The sequence below is a fragment of the Mirounga leonina genome, unplaced genomic scaffold (genome assembly GCF_011800145.1).
Source record: "Mirounga leonina isolate KUSES-001 unplaced genomic scaffold, KU_Mleo_1.0 Mir_91, whole genome shotgun sequence".
NCBI classification, from domain to species: Eukaryota; Metazoa; Chordata; class Mammalia; order Carnivora; family Phocidae; genus Mirounga; species Mirounga leonina.
The window spans coordinates 33,968,147-33,984,329 of record NW_023270839.1 but is presented as its reverse complement, the minus strand read 5'-3'; the positions used below and the strand labels follow the sequence as shown (position 1 = coordinate 33,984,329).

The 16,183-nt window shown below is 37.6% G+C and overlaps 1 protein-coding gene and 2 pseudogenes across 8 annotated transcripts in view; 2 read left to right on the top strand and 1 right to left on the bottom strand.

Moving 5' to 3' along the window:
- Positions 1-16,183, bottom strand: part of RNF111 (ring finger protein 111) — a 121,183-nt gene that overhangs the window by 81,823 nt on the left and 23,177 nt on the right. For 3 of the 8 annotated variants that reach the window (XM_034994432.1, XM_034994433.1, XM_034994434.1), the window contains exon 1: positions 7,379-7,755. The exons of 1 other annotated variant lie outside the window; for it this stretch is intronic. The gene's annotated coding sequence lies outside the window, so the exon portion shown is untranslated. Of the gene's footprint in view, positions 1-7,039; positions 7,250-7,378; positions 7,758-16,183 lie in introns of those variants that run through there. 4 more of the 8 variants (XM_034994428.1, XM_034994435.1, XM_034994431.1 and 1 more) reach the window with 3 other exon arrangements.
- On the top strand, positions 2,420-2,791 carry LOC118003568 (annotated as a pseudogene).
- LOC118003404 lies at positions 9,169-9,346 on the top strand (annotated as a pseudogene).

Sequence of the window (16,183 nt, the reverse complement as noted above, 5' to 3'; positions counted from 1 at the left end):
CAGAATCTTACCATCTGACTGACAGCAACTCCAAAAAGAAACCAGGAAAAAAAACATGACTAAGAAGTCATGAAGCTAATACAAGAATATTTCTTAAAACTGAAGGACCTAAGCCCTTGCTACCTCTGTCCTTAGAGATCACCATTCTGCTCATCCACTCCCCTCCAGTCACAACAGCTTCTTGGCTTTTCCTTGAGCAGGCCAAGTATGCTATTACTATTTAATCTGCCCAGAATGCTTGTCCCCCAGATAGCCACAAGGATCTCTCACTTGCTTCCTTTCTGTCTGTGCTCAAATGTTTCTTGTCCTGGAGACCATCCCTAATCACCTTATATTTAAAGAGCTAACCCCACGCCCTATCTTCTCTTTCCAGCTCAGTTATTTCCATAATCACCATTTGTAAAATTTAAAATTTCCCAATAGAGCCTAGTCTGTTTTCATCATTACCATGTGCCCCAAAGCTGAGAACTCATAGTTAGTATTCAATAAATATATGCTGAATTATTAAAGTAATCTAAAATTGTGACACAACTATATCAGGAGAAAGGGTGAAAAAAGAAGTGTGGACTCCTTTTCCATAAGAGGTCAAAAGATAATGCAAAAGATAACCATACAGCAATCCTCAAACTTTTTGATTTGTGAGCCCCTTATCCTCTTAAAACTAAGTGAGAACCCCCAAAAGCTTTAAATATGTAGGTTATATTAATACAAGAAAATAAAACTGATAAATGCTTAAAGATTTTTTAAAAACAGCAATAGTAAACCCATTACATGCTAATATTAAGTAACATTTATGAATATATTTTTTCAAAAAAGTTAATAAAAATGACACTATTACACATTTTTGCTAATATCTTTAATGTCTGTCTTAACAGAAGAAACGTGGACTTACTGAAGCTAATAAGAAATCCAGCTTCACACAAATATGTAGTTAAAAAAGAGAAGTGTCTTTAATAACTTATTCAGATAGTGCATGTGTTATTCTTTGATATTAACCCAAACTTAATAAAGGTAATTTTGTAAAGATTACTTGCAATGTTGAATCTGATACCTTATCTATGAAACTTCATACCATTTCATTAAGAATCTATTGATCTATCTTACCCTTAAGTAGATCTTTCACACACAGCATGATTTTGTAATATCATGCACTGGTCATATGAAAAAAGTTGGTCCACGAAGTTACGCGTATCTTCCAAACACTGACACGTTTAATTATACAATAGCCCCCCCAAAAAAAAAAAAACAAAAAACACATTTGTTAATATCCCCATCAATTTCATCAAAAAGGTCCTGAGAAGCTGCCAAGCTCATAGTGGCAGATATGTTTTCCAAAATTCTAATTTTTGCTTGAAAGCCTTAATTTTATCTTGGCAATAATTTCTATCCGTTGTTTTCCCTAAAGTGACAGGCTCACTTCATTTATTTTTGAGAAAATACATACAAATAACTATAGCTTGTCATTCTTTCAAGTAAAAAAATGGTTCCATTAAAAAAATAAAAGGCAACTAAGTTTGCTAGTTCAGCCTGCAACTCAATCACACAAGTATTTTTCTTCAAGACAAGAATAATTTGGGATGGGGCAGAAGTGCCTTATAACATTCTTCTCATTTTATCACATGGAATATTAAAAAGACATGTACTCAAGATCAAGATTAGTAAAATTAACAGATTTTACTGCTTTGTAAAGGACATTCTTAAATGAAACTGGTTTTGTAAATATGTAGTAATGAAAAATATGATGACTGTTAGTACAGTTTTAGCCACTGCAATCCACTTGATGGATTGCAGGGCCAGCAATTTTGCCCATCACTGTGTTTGCTATCAATGCAAATATCAACATAGTTAAGTAGTGAAGAACTTAGTATTACTATCAAACAGTTTCAACCCAGCTGACCTTCTGAAGACCCCCTCAAGAGTCCAGAGACCACACTCTGAGAACTGCTGCTCTGGATACATGTAAAATACTAAGAGAAGATATGTCTCCAGGGAAAAGAACTGGGCAATAGGAAGACAGGGATGGCAAGAAAACTTATTTTTTCCCTGTACACCCTTCATACCTTGTGAATTTGGTTCCATTTGTATTGCTTTTATCTTTAAAATTTAAATATTAAAAAAAACCTGACATCAAAAGTAGCTAAGCAGACACATAAGCATACTATTTAGAAATATGAAAGTAAATACCAGGAAAAAAAAAATTTAAGAGCTGAAAGTGTTTCCACTTAGGAACTGGAAATAGGGGATTAGGAGGAACAGCATAGACTGTTGTTTTTCATTATAAGCCTTTGTGGAACTGATTTTAAAAACCACGTACATATTAATTGTTTCAAAAATTAACTGGTTAAATGCCATTCAAAATATTGTCTGGGACCTTGGTGGCTGCTCTTGGTTGGGGCCATCCTGCACCTAAGGCAGGAAGATGGTGGCATCAAGGAAGACTCAAATCTCTGGAGTCGATCAACTCTAGACTCCAACTCATTACGAAAAGTGTAAAGTACATGCTGGAGTACAAGCAGACTCTGAAAATGATCAGATATAGCAAAACAAAACTGGTTATTCTCGCCAACTGCCCAGCCCTGAGGGAATCTAAAATAGAATACTATGCCATGTTGGCCAAAACTGGTGTGCATCACTACAGTGTCAATAATACTGAACTGGGTACAGCATGAGGAAAATACTACAGAGAATGCACACTGGCTATCATTGATCCAGGGTGACTGAAATCATTAGAAGCATGCCGGAATAGACTGGTAAAAAGCAAATCACACAAAACCTGCCAGAGCTTGTTTAAAAAAAAAAACAAAACCAAAAATATTGTATGGAAAAATACTTACAAGTGAGGTTTAAAAGATACATAAATAAAGCAAATACCCATGCTGCACTGGGTGAGAGAATGGCTGTGAAACATACTAAGTTGTAAAAGTAACTTTCTGGAATAATGTGCTTTTGAGTTTCTACTCATATATGAAATATTATTCTATGTCATAATAAAAAATTTCATTTAGGGCGCCTGGGTGGCTCAGTCGGTTAAGCGACTGCCTTCGGCTCAGGTCGTGATCCTGGAGTCCCAGGATCGAGTCCCGCATCGGGCTCCCTGCTCGGCGGGGAGTCTGCTTCTCCCTCTGACCCTCCCGACCCTCCCCCCTCTCATGCTCTCTCAGTCTCTCTCTCTCAAATAAATAAATAAAATCTTTAAAAAAAATTTCATTTAAAAAGTTAGTTTTTTTAAAAAGCAACAATTTCCTCCAGACCAAAAAAGTCTGATGACTCGGTTAAAAACAATTAAGTATGGGGACGCCTGGGTGGCTCAGTCGGTTAAGCGTCTGCCTTCAGCTCAGGTCATGATCCCAGGGTCTTGGGATCGAGTCCCACATCGGGCTCCCTGCTCCGAGGGGAGCCTGCTTCTCCCTCTGCCTCTGCCTCTCTCTCTCTATCTCTCATGAATAAATAAATAAAATCTTTAAAAAAAAAAAATTTAAGTATGTAAACCTTACATCATTTTTAACAGTTAAGTGGTTAAACCTTCTACATACACAATGTAACACAAAGTAAAATAACATTTTATTTTTTTCTATTTCATTTGATCATAATTAAGATCAAATCAGAACTTATTTGGAAAAAATAGAATAAAATAGTTGTTTTATGGTTAATATAACAAATTGCTACATTTTATGTAGTTACTTCACAAATAAAATCTCCACAGAAATACAAACCCACTATCAAAATCTAATTTAAGTTTCTCAGATGTCCTGATCCAGGAAATAAGAGATTTCTATATATAAACAGATAACTCAAAAGCAAATTGGACTCCCCACCAAAAGGAACCAGGCCTCCTTAGAGAATAGCTGATTCCAAGACTGAAATAGGAAAGATATAAGATGAGTGGGAACATCTTGCTGTGCCAGAAAGGAAATAGTCATAAAAAATTATGTATGTCAAAAAGACACAGGAGCCATGGTGGAAAGGCTCCCACCGGACAAATGTGGGACAATTTGAGCATTAAAATTAATAAAGGCGGAAACGGATTATAATCCATTGAATAAAAAAGGAAGTACATAAGTCCATATTGATAATAGATAAAAGAATGCTTCTTCCATACAAAAGAAGGCCTACTTATAAGATAAGCGGAGATGGAAGAGTTTGAAAATAAGCATTCTGCAATCATCAACGATCAATACAGGCAAGAATCATCAATGGATGCTTATATAAACATAGTATCATTATCATCCCTGACAAAGTTAACAATAATTCCTTGATATCATCTACTATCCATTCACATTCAGATTTCCCCCAAAGTGTTTCAAAAATGACTTTCTACAATTGATTTGAGTGAGGATTTAAACAAGGTCAACACATTGTATTTGGTTGCTATATATAAAATATTTTTAACCTTTCTTTTTACATTGTCTATCAGCAATTATGAAAAAGCCTAACATACAAACCAGTTTACACTTGTAAATTCTCCAGAATCAAACACAACCGAATGCATTTGCTGTTCCCTTCGTTTGCAAGATTCCTCCAGATTACCAGTATGGCTGATTCTTTCTAGTCACTGATCACAAATCAAATTATCACCTCTAAAAAGAAGTTAGGCCCTCCCTAACCATTTAATCCACAGTAGAGCTTGACTTCATTCATCATAACATGGTCCTATTTTCTTCATGGCACTTAGCACTACCTCAAACTACTATTTATTATGTTTTCCCCAGAAGAATGTCCACTCCCTGAAGGCAGAGTGCCTTCCTCACTGAAGACCAAGAACAATGCTGAGAACATGAGACATTCAATAAATACATACCAAGTAACTAAATAATAATGCAGTACTTCCACTTAAAATGTAAGCTCAACTTAGTATGTTTTTAAACATCTGTAGCCCACTCCACATGTAATGGTATGAACTGAATACCTGTAGAAACCTGGGACAGTTGTTACCAAGAATCAGTGGGATGCAGGAAAGAAAGAACAGAGGTGTAAGGCGTTTAAATGCAATTCTGGACTTTAACTGACCAACGATTACAGGTTTCTGGAAGAAAAATTATTCAGGATGATTTAAAAAGCATTACCAGAAATAAAACCAAGTTTCTTCTTTTAGCATGAGAGCTATTAAATCCTATATAATATCTATAATGGGACAGAAGCATTATCTAGAACAACAAACATGGCTTTATCATAGTTCCCCCTCCCCTAATATAAACAGGAAGGAATTTATACTCAGTATAGCACTTCTTTCTGGGAATTGGATCATGATGAACACACCAATAAGTACCAAAAGCTCCTAACCAAAAATACAAGCCACTGAATTTGGGATCTAGAGAAAACTAGAAAACCATCCTACATTTCTCATTTAACAATTGAGAGAGATCTGAAGCTAAGAATGGTTATCAATAAAGTCACAAATCTAATGAATAGAAAGTAAAGCTAGATCTAAAATTCAGAACTCCAAACTAGAGACTCTTCCATAGGATGTCACCCATAGAATGTTAATGTCAAGCTATTAACATACTTTAATCACTATCATTTTTCATACTGTCACTTCTTTTCTTCCTATTGAAGTCCTAGCTCAGAGGGGGAAATTGTTATTATTTTGGCAAAATAATGTCTTAAAAAATCTAATTAGTTTGATTCAATCAATTTTTAATCCTACTTTAAATTTTATAATGAAAACAACTATTTAGGGATATCTGCTGACCATTCCTTTGCTCTAAACATGTAAATTTTTATTCTCTTATTTTAAACATCAGTATAGCTATTTCTCAATTATCTGTAGAAATAAAGTACTGAAATGAAATTTGTCAAGGTGTAACCTCCACCGTAATATACTTTTCACCAAAATAATTTTCATGACATCTTTCTTCAAAAACCAACTCCAGTGAAAGAACATGCTAGTGACCAACAGACACCAAAAGGAAAAAAGTAACAGAAAGAGCCACACATATAAGATGCAGCACCCCTGTAAACAAGGAGAGCCTCTATTCTTCCCAGTTTTTCCTACAATATTGTTCAGACCAATTCACAAAAACCCTCACCAGTTTTTAGAATACTACTCTGAATCTTAGATGGCAAACAAATGAGCAGGAGAAAGATGTCATTTGTCCAAGGTTAAATGACAAGAGGTGGACAAAAGTAAAATAATTCAAGGCGTAAAAAAAAAAAAAAATTAAAAATTCTTTTCAGAGTAAGAGGGCTTCTTTCTCATCCTGTTTTGTCTCACAAAGGCAACCAAAGACTACTGTTTAGTATGAAAAGCAACATAGTTTATATTGACATGAAAATTTTTACTAAAAAACATACAGTAGTAACAAACTATCAAAATGTAGATCTTCACCATAATAAAACTAGTGTTACAGAACTTCTGTGTAATATCGAAATCACATCCTAACATTTGAAAGCAATGAAACACACACACACACACAAATGGGAAAGGAAATGGAACCGTAGCTTATCTTTTCCCCAGGCTGTTCTTTTTGGTTGAAGGGGTCCCTAAAACAAGAAAATTAAACATAAAAATATCCGGTGAAATAAAGTTTGGATTAAGGCAGGTTCAAAAGCTAAAAGAACTATAAAATGAAGTCTCTGTCAGCTGGCATCTTACCACTCCAGAGAGTTCTAAATTCATACTCCACATAAATCAAGAAACAGGAAAGCACACAATACAATGGAGTCGCCTCACACTACAAACATGAACAAATTAAATGAATACCCTATACTTCCTGGTATTTTTTAAGCACTAAAATTTAGATTTGCGTTAAGAAGTATCTGTAAAGATCTCTTATAACCTATTTAAAAACTATCGCGACAAACCTCTATTTCTACAGTACAGGACATTTCCACTACAGCCTTGCCACTGACTCTGACAAATTATCTAAGGACAAAATTAAAATATCGAGCTTCTTTTTTAATGACCAACAAACCAACTCTACACAAAAATCTGACGCGTCTGTATTTCTGCTGTTCCGCGGACGTTTCCTTGATCACAGAAGGCAACTCCCTAACCGTCAGGGCTGACTTAGCGCCCTCCAACACCCCGGGTGCGGGTTACCTTCATCACTCCATTGTCAAATCGCACTCCCACGCCTCAGTCCTCAGCCCCCTTCCTAGACTCCAGGGAGAGTCCAAAGAGGGAAAGAAATCCCCTCACCCACACTCCCTTACTGTGGGGTGTGGGTGTGTCTGTAGACGAATGCTTTGCTCAAACACAATTAATTCCACTGCGGAGACCCAGACCCTAAGTCACTATGGAGCCGGCAATAACCGGCCGGTCGCCGACCCCAGCCTTCCGCGGCCGCAGCCCTTCCTCTTTCTCCCCTCCAGGCCGGCCCCTCCCCCGTTGCGCGCACGCGCGGCTTCCAATCGATCCCCTCCCCCCTAGTCCCCTCACCTTAATCATTAGCTTCCCTCTTCCCCGGGTCCGGGAATCACTGGCCCAGGAAGGAAGACAGGAGATGGGAGAGGGGAAGAGGATGCGTCGAGAGCCAGTGATCTGCGCCTCAGATCTTGGCCTAATAGGCCCCTATACTCAAGAGCTGCGTCTGTCACCGCCACTAAACCGTACGAGCGGCAGCGCCTGGTTCGGCCCAGTTCACCTGGCTTGGGTTCAGAATGCCTGATTTGACCCCACAAGAACTCTTTCCCCGAAGCTACGAGCGTTTCTGTGCTGCGGAGACCCAACACCTCCCACCGTCGCCGCCACTGCTGCTGTTCTCCTGCCGCCGCTGCTGCTGCCGCCGCCTAACCAATCCCTCTTCTACCGAGCGAGCACGACACTCAAGGTCTTTACGACAGTTCGGAAAGTGAGAGCGCAGTAGCATTCACGCCTCCATTAATATCTGTTTCTGCGCCTGCTCAGATTCTTGTTTCTCAATGTCCCGCCCCCTCTTCGCCAGCCCTCCCCCTTTGTACTTGCTTTATCAAGTCTATTAGCGAAGCCGAATGATTTCATAAAGCTCATTATTTTGTTTTCCTTCGTGATTGTGTTCTACATTTAAGCAAAATACTATTTCTTGGCTAATTTTTTCGTAACTTAAAAAGTACAGCTAACCACAGAATCATTGATTATACTTACGGTACAATTAAACAAAAACATCACGGTTTACTGTCTTTCACAAGAAAAATGATACCCAATCATACTCGCTAATGACATAAAGATCATAGCACCCCTCTCTTAAAGTGAATTTGCTTCCAGAATCACATCAAAAGTGGTAATAGATATCCTGGGAAATGACTGGACAATTACCTACGCCTTCTTAATTATTTTATGAAAATCAGTAGATAACAAATGCTTCATTATGTGCATTAGGAGGATGTAGGCAAGGAGAATGTAGACTTTGGAATCAGTAAGACAGACTTCCTTTCAAATCCCGATGATGCCAATTAACAGCAGTCTGATTTATTAAACCTTTATAAATATTTCAAAAAAATGTCAATTACACCTCCATTTAAAAAATAAAAGTGTATCTTAAACCAAAAAAAAAAAATTTTTTTCCTTCTCTATAAATTGAAATAACATTATTTACCTCAAAGGGTTCTTGTGAGATTAGACAGTTTATAAAATGCTTTGAACATTATTTACCAATTAAATGTTCAATAAACATCAATTCCCTTCCTTTGTCATCAATCTTTCTCAATATGCTTTCTTTCGTTCACTCATGTTCTCCATATTGTTCTGTGAAGAAAATATTTTAAAATAATAATAACAAAGGATTGCAGATTGTGTGGGAAAACCGGAAGAGCATTGCTGTAGAAATTTTTCTCAATCCTCCTATTTTCTGGCTCTAAATATAAAATTCTGCCTGGAGTGTCTTATCTACTGCCATGGTTTCAATTGTTAACGACTCAATGTTGTGTATTTCCAGAACTGTATTTCCAGACCTTACCTTTTTCCTCAAGCTATTGACCTGTGCTCTTCAAAAAGGTAGACACGGGGTGCCTGGGTGGCTCAGTCATTGGGCAACTGCCTTTGGCTCAGGTCATGGTCCCAGGGTCCCAGGGTCCCAGGGTCCCAGGGTCCCAGGATCGAGTCCCACATCGGGCTCCCTGCTCGGCGGGAAGCCTGCTTCTCCCTCTCCTTCTCCCCCTATTTGTGTTCCCTCTCTCACTGTGTTTCTCTCTGTTAAATAAATAAAATCTTAAAAAAAAAAAAAATGTAGCTTTTGCCTCGTTGCGTCCGAGAGAGCAAGATGGGTCACCAGCAGCTGTACTGGAGCCAACCGAGGAAATTTGGCCAGGGTTCTCGTTCTTGCCGCGTCTGCTCAAACTGGCATGGTCTGATCCGGAAATACGGCCTCAATATGTGCAGCCGTGTTTCCGTCAGTACGCGAAGGATATAGGTTTCCTTAAGTTGGATTAAGTGAACTTCCTTGAATTGGTCATCCAAGATAACCTACCTTAACTGCAGATACCCAAGATACCTACTTTAATGCCAACTCATTGTACATAAAATAAAAATACTTCAATTATGAAAAAAATAAATTAAAAAAAATGTAGACACAAGCCACATGTAGCTATTGAGCACTTGAAGTGTGGCTAGTACAAATTGAGAAGTGCTGTAAGTGAAAAGTATCTATCCAATCCAAAGATACAATATAATAAATTTTGTAAAAATTTGAATAATTTTTAATACTCATTACATGTTTACATGATATTTTGGATATATTGGGGTAAATCAGTGGTTCTCAAGAAGGCACAATTTTGTGCCCCTACTTAGGGTTATTTAGCAATATCTGGAGACATTTTTGGTGTTCACACCTTGGGGGAAGGATGGCTACTGACGTCTACTAACAAGAGGCCAAGGATGCTGTTAAACATCCTACAATACACAGGACAGCCCTCCACAACAAAGAATTCCCTGGCCAAAAATGTTAATAGTACAGTTGAGAAATGCTGGGGTTAAATAAAATATACTACTAAGGTTAATTTACCTGGGTTTTTTTACTTTTTAAAAATATAACTACTATAAACTTTAAAGTTACATTTATAGCTCACATTATCTTTCTATTGGACAGTGCTGACTGATCTAGACCTATACGGCTATTTTACTGGATGTGTATTTCCACTTTAATGTCCCACAGGCATCTCCAACACATCATGTTGAAATAAATAAATGTAGGTATATTGTATTTACCTGTCATCTTGTGAAGACAGGGATTCCTCACTCCCTATCTCTAATCAACCAGTCTTTCCAATTCTGTCCTGTAATGTCTCAAATATTGAAAATGGACCCATTCCTCTCAATACTCTGCACCAGTCCAGGTCTTTATTATCTTTAGTTTCAAGTAGACACCTTGCACTATTGGCACATAACAAATAATCACTGCCTTACTTGCAGCGTTTTCCAAGACCCAGAAAACAAATCTATATTTACACTATAATGTGGAAGGGACAGGATGGTGTCCCTTCCTGTGTCCCTTGTGTGAGAACACAAAGATGGAACACCATAGTCAAACCAAGAGGAAGTGATGTTTAAACCAAATTTTGCAACATAAATAAAGACAGTTAAATGAAGCAAATAGGACATTCCAGGCAGAAAGATCAATACATGCTAAGGTACAGAAACAGCATGAAGCAAATTCTCTAGTAGGATCTACTGAATGTACCATGCAGAAAAACTATTAAGAGATGAGGGAAGAAAAGTAGATAGAAATTGATTGAGTATGGTTGTTTTTGCTAGGATGAGGAGTCTGAGCTCTTTTATACTTAAAACTATGGGAAGCCACAAAGGGAAATCAACCAGAGAAGTAACAATCAGATTGACTATATTAGAGACAGCATTATATAAGAGAGTAGGGGGTGGATTGGAAAGGAGCAAAAACAGAGGGATGAAGACCAGTTGGAATGGCAGGTAAAAAGTGATGAGAGTAGTGAAAATGAGAATGAGAAGGAAGGGACAGATATAAGAAGATTAAATAACTAACTGGATATAGGGAGTAAAGGAGAAGGAGAATCTCAGAGGCTTCCAGATTTCTGGTGAGTGGTTGGGTGGAAATACCATTCAGGAAAAAGACACTTTTTGGGTTTGGGGCTTTTGGTTGGGATGGGATGAAGGAGGAGGTTGAAAGGAAATGATTACTTCTTTATTGGCAAGTTGAGTTTGAGGTGTCCAACATTTAGGCAAAGTGGAGATTTCAGTAAGGTGATGGATAAATGGGTTTGGATCTCAGGGGAGGTCTGGGGTGAAGACAGGGATTAACTTGTGATAGCTGAAGCAGTAATTTTGATGAGGCCACCCAGAATATAAATGAAAGGAGACAGATACCTGAGGAAGGCTGATATTTTAAAAGTTGAAGAATGAAGAGAAGTCACAGAAGGATAAGGATAGGCCAGAGCAAAGGGAGAAAAACCCAAAGAAATAGGTAACAGGCCAAATGAGGAAAAAGTTTCAGTGATGAAGTAGGTGATCAAGCATAAGAAATGTCCACTAGTTTGGCAATAAGGAGATCTGTAAACAAGAGCAGTTTCAGCAACTCTTATACATTTTAGAACAGAGGTTCTCAACAGGGTTGATTATGACCCCCAGGGATTATCTGACAATGTCCTGATATTTTTGGTTGTTATAACTGGGAAGATGTTGCTGATATCTAGTGTTTAGAGGCCACAGACATTGCTAACCATCCTGTAATGCACAGGACAGCCCCTACCACAAAGAATTATCTGGCCCAAAATGCCAATAATATTCCAATTGGGAAGTCCTAGTTTAGAATGGATTGAACAATGTATTTAGACAAGGACCAGTACTTTTTCAAGAAAATGGTAGTAAATAGAAAAAGAAAGATAGACATATATTTAGTAGGATATGGAGTCAAGAAAGCGAAGACTTGAATCCTTTCTGTGTGCTGAAGGGGAGAGAGCAGCAGAAAAAGAGAAACGAAAGATAATGGAAATACAGGGATGCTCTATCGAGGCAGAGGAAATGTAATTCAAAGCTCAGATAGAAGAATTCACCTTGGATAGAAGAGATATTTCTTTCACTGAAACAAATGAGGAGAGGGAGGAAGGGATTTCACAAATGAACAAAATTTGTTGGCTTTAGGGGGCAAGTCAAGGGCTTGCTCATTGAACGGCCTCGATTTCTCTGTGAAACATGAGGTAAGGCCACCTACTAAGATATCAGGTTTGGAAATGGTTGGGTGGAGAGTAATTAGGAGAGAGAGATTTAAAAAAAAGTCAGAATAGGGGCGCCTGGGTGGCTCAGTTGTTGGGCATCTGCCTTCGGCTCGGGTCATGATCCCGGAGTCCTGGGATCGAGCCCCGCGTCGGGCTCCCTGCTTGGCGGGAGGCCTGCTTCTCCCTCTCTCACTCCCCCTGTTTGTGTTCCCTCTCTCACTGTGTCTCTCTCTATCAAATAAATAAAATCTTTAAAAAAAAAATCAGAATAGTCACTATCATGATGGCAGGGCAGGCAGTAGGCAGACAACAAATCAAAGGCAGGAAGCCCAGAGCAGAAAGGGGTGTGACTGAGAGGACAGGTGCCATGAAGTCGTATTTATGGGAACACTGGTAGATTATAGGGGTGGGAGAGATCTCACACCTGAATTACATAGTTTCCTGCTTTCTATGCTTCTACTCCAACCACCATTATCACACACTTCCGGTGTAACATTGAACCACTATCAGAGGACGGTATAAACTGATTGAGGGGTGCCTGGATGGCTCAATCAGTTAAGCATCTGACTTCGGCTCAGGTCATGATTCCAGGGTCCTGGGATCTAGCCCCACATCAGGCTCTCTGCTCAGTGGGGAGTCTGCTTCTCCCTCTCCTTCTGCCTGCCTCTCTCTCTCTCTTTCTATCAAATAAATAAAATCTTTAATAAAAAGAAAAGAAACTGATTGAGACACTAAGTTGCTTAAAATCCTTCAAGGATCTTCCATCATCTTCACAATGAATTCCCAAGTCCTTAGCTTGGCAAATAGAGCTCTTTAAAATTCAGAATCTCCAGAGTCATTTCGCACCACCCGTTCCCACCATCCTACTGCCTGCCCCTACTTACACTTGACAGAACTTCTCAAACTACTTGTAGACCTCCAGAAAAAATATACTGTTCCAGAATCTACCTGCCTTGGCAACTACTATTCCTTCTGTCTCAAAAGATCCTCCCCCTCTCCTCCATATCCCTCACTCCTGCTTTACCTGTTTAGGAAACTCTTATCTATTCCTCAAAGCCCTCTTCCATGAAGCATTTCCTTACCTTGCTTCCTCATTCTCACAATAGAGCTAATAATCACTCCCTCTTTTGTACTCTCTTCAATCTTTGTGTATGCTTCTATTAGAAGTGTTATATTTATACCAACTGTCTTTTCCAAAAAGCTAAAAAAAAATAAATAAATAACATCCTTCTCCCTTCTGTGGAAAAATATCGCTCAATAGTTACTGAATTTACAGAATAAGATTAGGTTGGGGTTCTAGTCTCAATTTTCCCACTAATAAACCAGAAATCCTTAATCAAATCACTTGAATGCTTCCAAAAATTGATTTTACTCCCCTGTGGAAAGATTCTGCCACCCAACATATAGTCCAAACCAAATTCTGCCTGCCTGAAACTGCGCAAAATAATGTTTACCAAATTAGCCTGTACATATGGGCCGGCAGTGCCTAACTATCTGGTAGGCAGAAATTTGAGAAGCTTGCTCTAAACATGGAAATAGAGCTGAAAAAAGAGAAGAGAAGAGAAGAGAAGAGAAGAGAAGAGAAGAGAAGAGAAGAGAAGAAATGAAAAGAGAAGAAAAGAAGATACTGAGCTGAATTAATGGGTCACCTGCAATAAATGGAAAAAGGAAAAATTCTACAAATTACCAAAGTCAGAGAGAAAGACTGGTATACCCACCAACCACTGCATACTTCACAATTACATACAAGTTTGCAAGTGAGAGTAACTGATTGTGTGGTCAGCTTTGTGAGCTCTTTGGAAGAAAATGAAGCAAAGTTTGGAGATTTAATGTAATGAGATAGGGAGACCTTGAGAACTTGTTGAAAATATTTACTGAACTACTTCCTCAGATGAAAAGGTCTGGGAAGAATTAAAAGGATCTAAGAGATGCACTAGTCAGAACATTTAGTGATCCACAACATTTTACTCTCCAATTAATATATGAAGATATCACTGAAACTTGAAACTGAAAAAATTTTATAGATTCTACAGCACCGCTGATTTAGTTGAGGCAGTATAGAATCTCATTAAAACATTATATATAAAATTTTATTTTAGCTGATAAAATTACAAACAAACTGTGTTTAGTTTGAAGATTATAATCTTTATTATCCATTCAGAGGCAGAAAAACAGAGAAACAAAAGAATCATTAGAGACAGCACTTCTTTCCTACTAATAAACTACTTTGAAGTCATTTTTTAATCTATCGAAACTATTTTGAATTATAGACTGAAAAATTGAGGAGTTATTTGGTGAAAGGATAACATCAAAAGAGTATAATTTTGATGACTATTTTTAATTTTTAAAGTTTCTCTGACTGCTTTTGGAATGCAACCTTCAAGATACATTTGAATTATCAAGCACTCATACTATCCACGTGGCTCAGTTTCTAAAACAGTGGGGTAACAAATTATGGACTAACAAGGAGACAGAGAATGCCTGGAATTTTGTAGACAAGCATTTTAAACTTCAAGTATCCTGAAATATTTCTGGTTATCTGGCCAAATTCTGGCCAGACGTTTGAGGCCATCTGGTTCTATGAAGTATATTTTCAAATAAAACTGTAGGAAAATGGAAGAGAAAGCCACCACCCACCATGGTCACATAACCCTAGTGTCACAACTGAGTTGTCTGGATTGATCAACAACTGTTCTCAGAAATAATTTACTCTGTTAATTACCAGTATTTTTATACTCTTAGTCAAGGTTGGTCATAGGTTTACCGCTGAAATTTTACATTTAACTCTTTTTGGAATGCTTTTGCAGTGCCATTTTTAAAATCCATAATTTCTGAAGGACTCACTTCTGTTAGCAATAAAAAAATTCACAAGTTTCTGATGATTAAAAAGTTAGGTTACATAATATCCAACGTCAGAGCTCTAACATTTTACAGTTTGCTTCAGACCTAGTAAGATTTATACAAACCTTGTGAATATTACAGTTTCAAGTGTGATTTACATACTGGCAAATTATTTGCAAATTCAGAACAGGAAGTAAATATGTTTCTATGTACTTGCTTGCTACTTGTAGATCATGTAAAGTTTTCCCCAAACATTAAATGTTTCCTTAAACCATGTTAGTATTTGTTTAATTGCCTAACGAATATCTTGACTATAATTTTGGGTTATGGGATTGCAAACAGAAACTGTGTTTTGATTAGTTTATAGAATATACAGTACATTTGAAATACTGATACAATGGGGGACTATTCAGAAGTAAGTATATAGAAGAAAAAAGAAGGGAATTAAATGAAACAGCCCATGTAATGAAAGGAGATTTTAAAAATATTTAACAACTTGAATCTGAATGACTTTAGTACTCAGTGATTCTGGTAAGATTTTAATAATTTTTACATTTTGATAGAACATAAGTCATTATTACACTACTGTTTAATAACACTGGAAAGATTATTTAGAGATTTTAGTTTAGTATCTTATTTTGAAATTTGCTCAAATAAGTTCTGAAAATATAAATTGGTCAAAGTTGATGATGACCAAACTCTGAAACCTTATTTATTTGGATTATAACGATAAATAAAATCAGTCTACTCTAAACACTTCAAACACTAATTCAGGATAGAGTTAAACTAGGAAATAGTGCCACCTGCTGAATAGAAATTTCTTAAACATCTCAACATTAAGTTCATTTTTCAGACCACCTAAAGTTCTAACATTTTTTTTCTCAAAGATGTACATTTAAAATGATCTTCAAACAGAAAATTTTCTTTAAAAACATTCAGGGGCACCTGGGTGGCTCAGTCGTTAAGTGTCTGCCTTCGGCTTGGGTCATGATCCCAGGGTCCTGGGATCGCGCCCCGCATCAGGCTCCCTGTTCTGCGGGAGGCCTGCTTCTCCCTCTCCCACTCCCCCTGCTTGTGTTACCTCTCTCACTGTGTCTCTTTCTGTCAAATAAATAAATAAAATCTTAAAAAAAAAACCCAAAAACTTATTCAACTAGGGGCACCTGGCCGGCTCAGTTGGTAGAACACGAGACTCTTGATCTAGGGGTTGTGAGTTCAAGCCTCATGTTGGATGTACAGATTA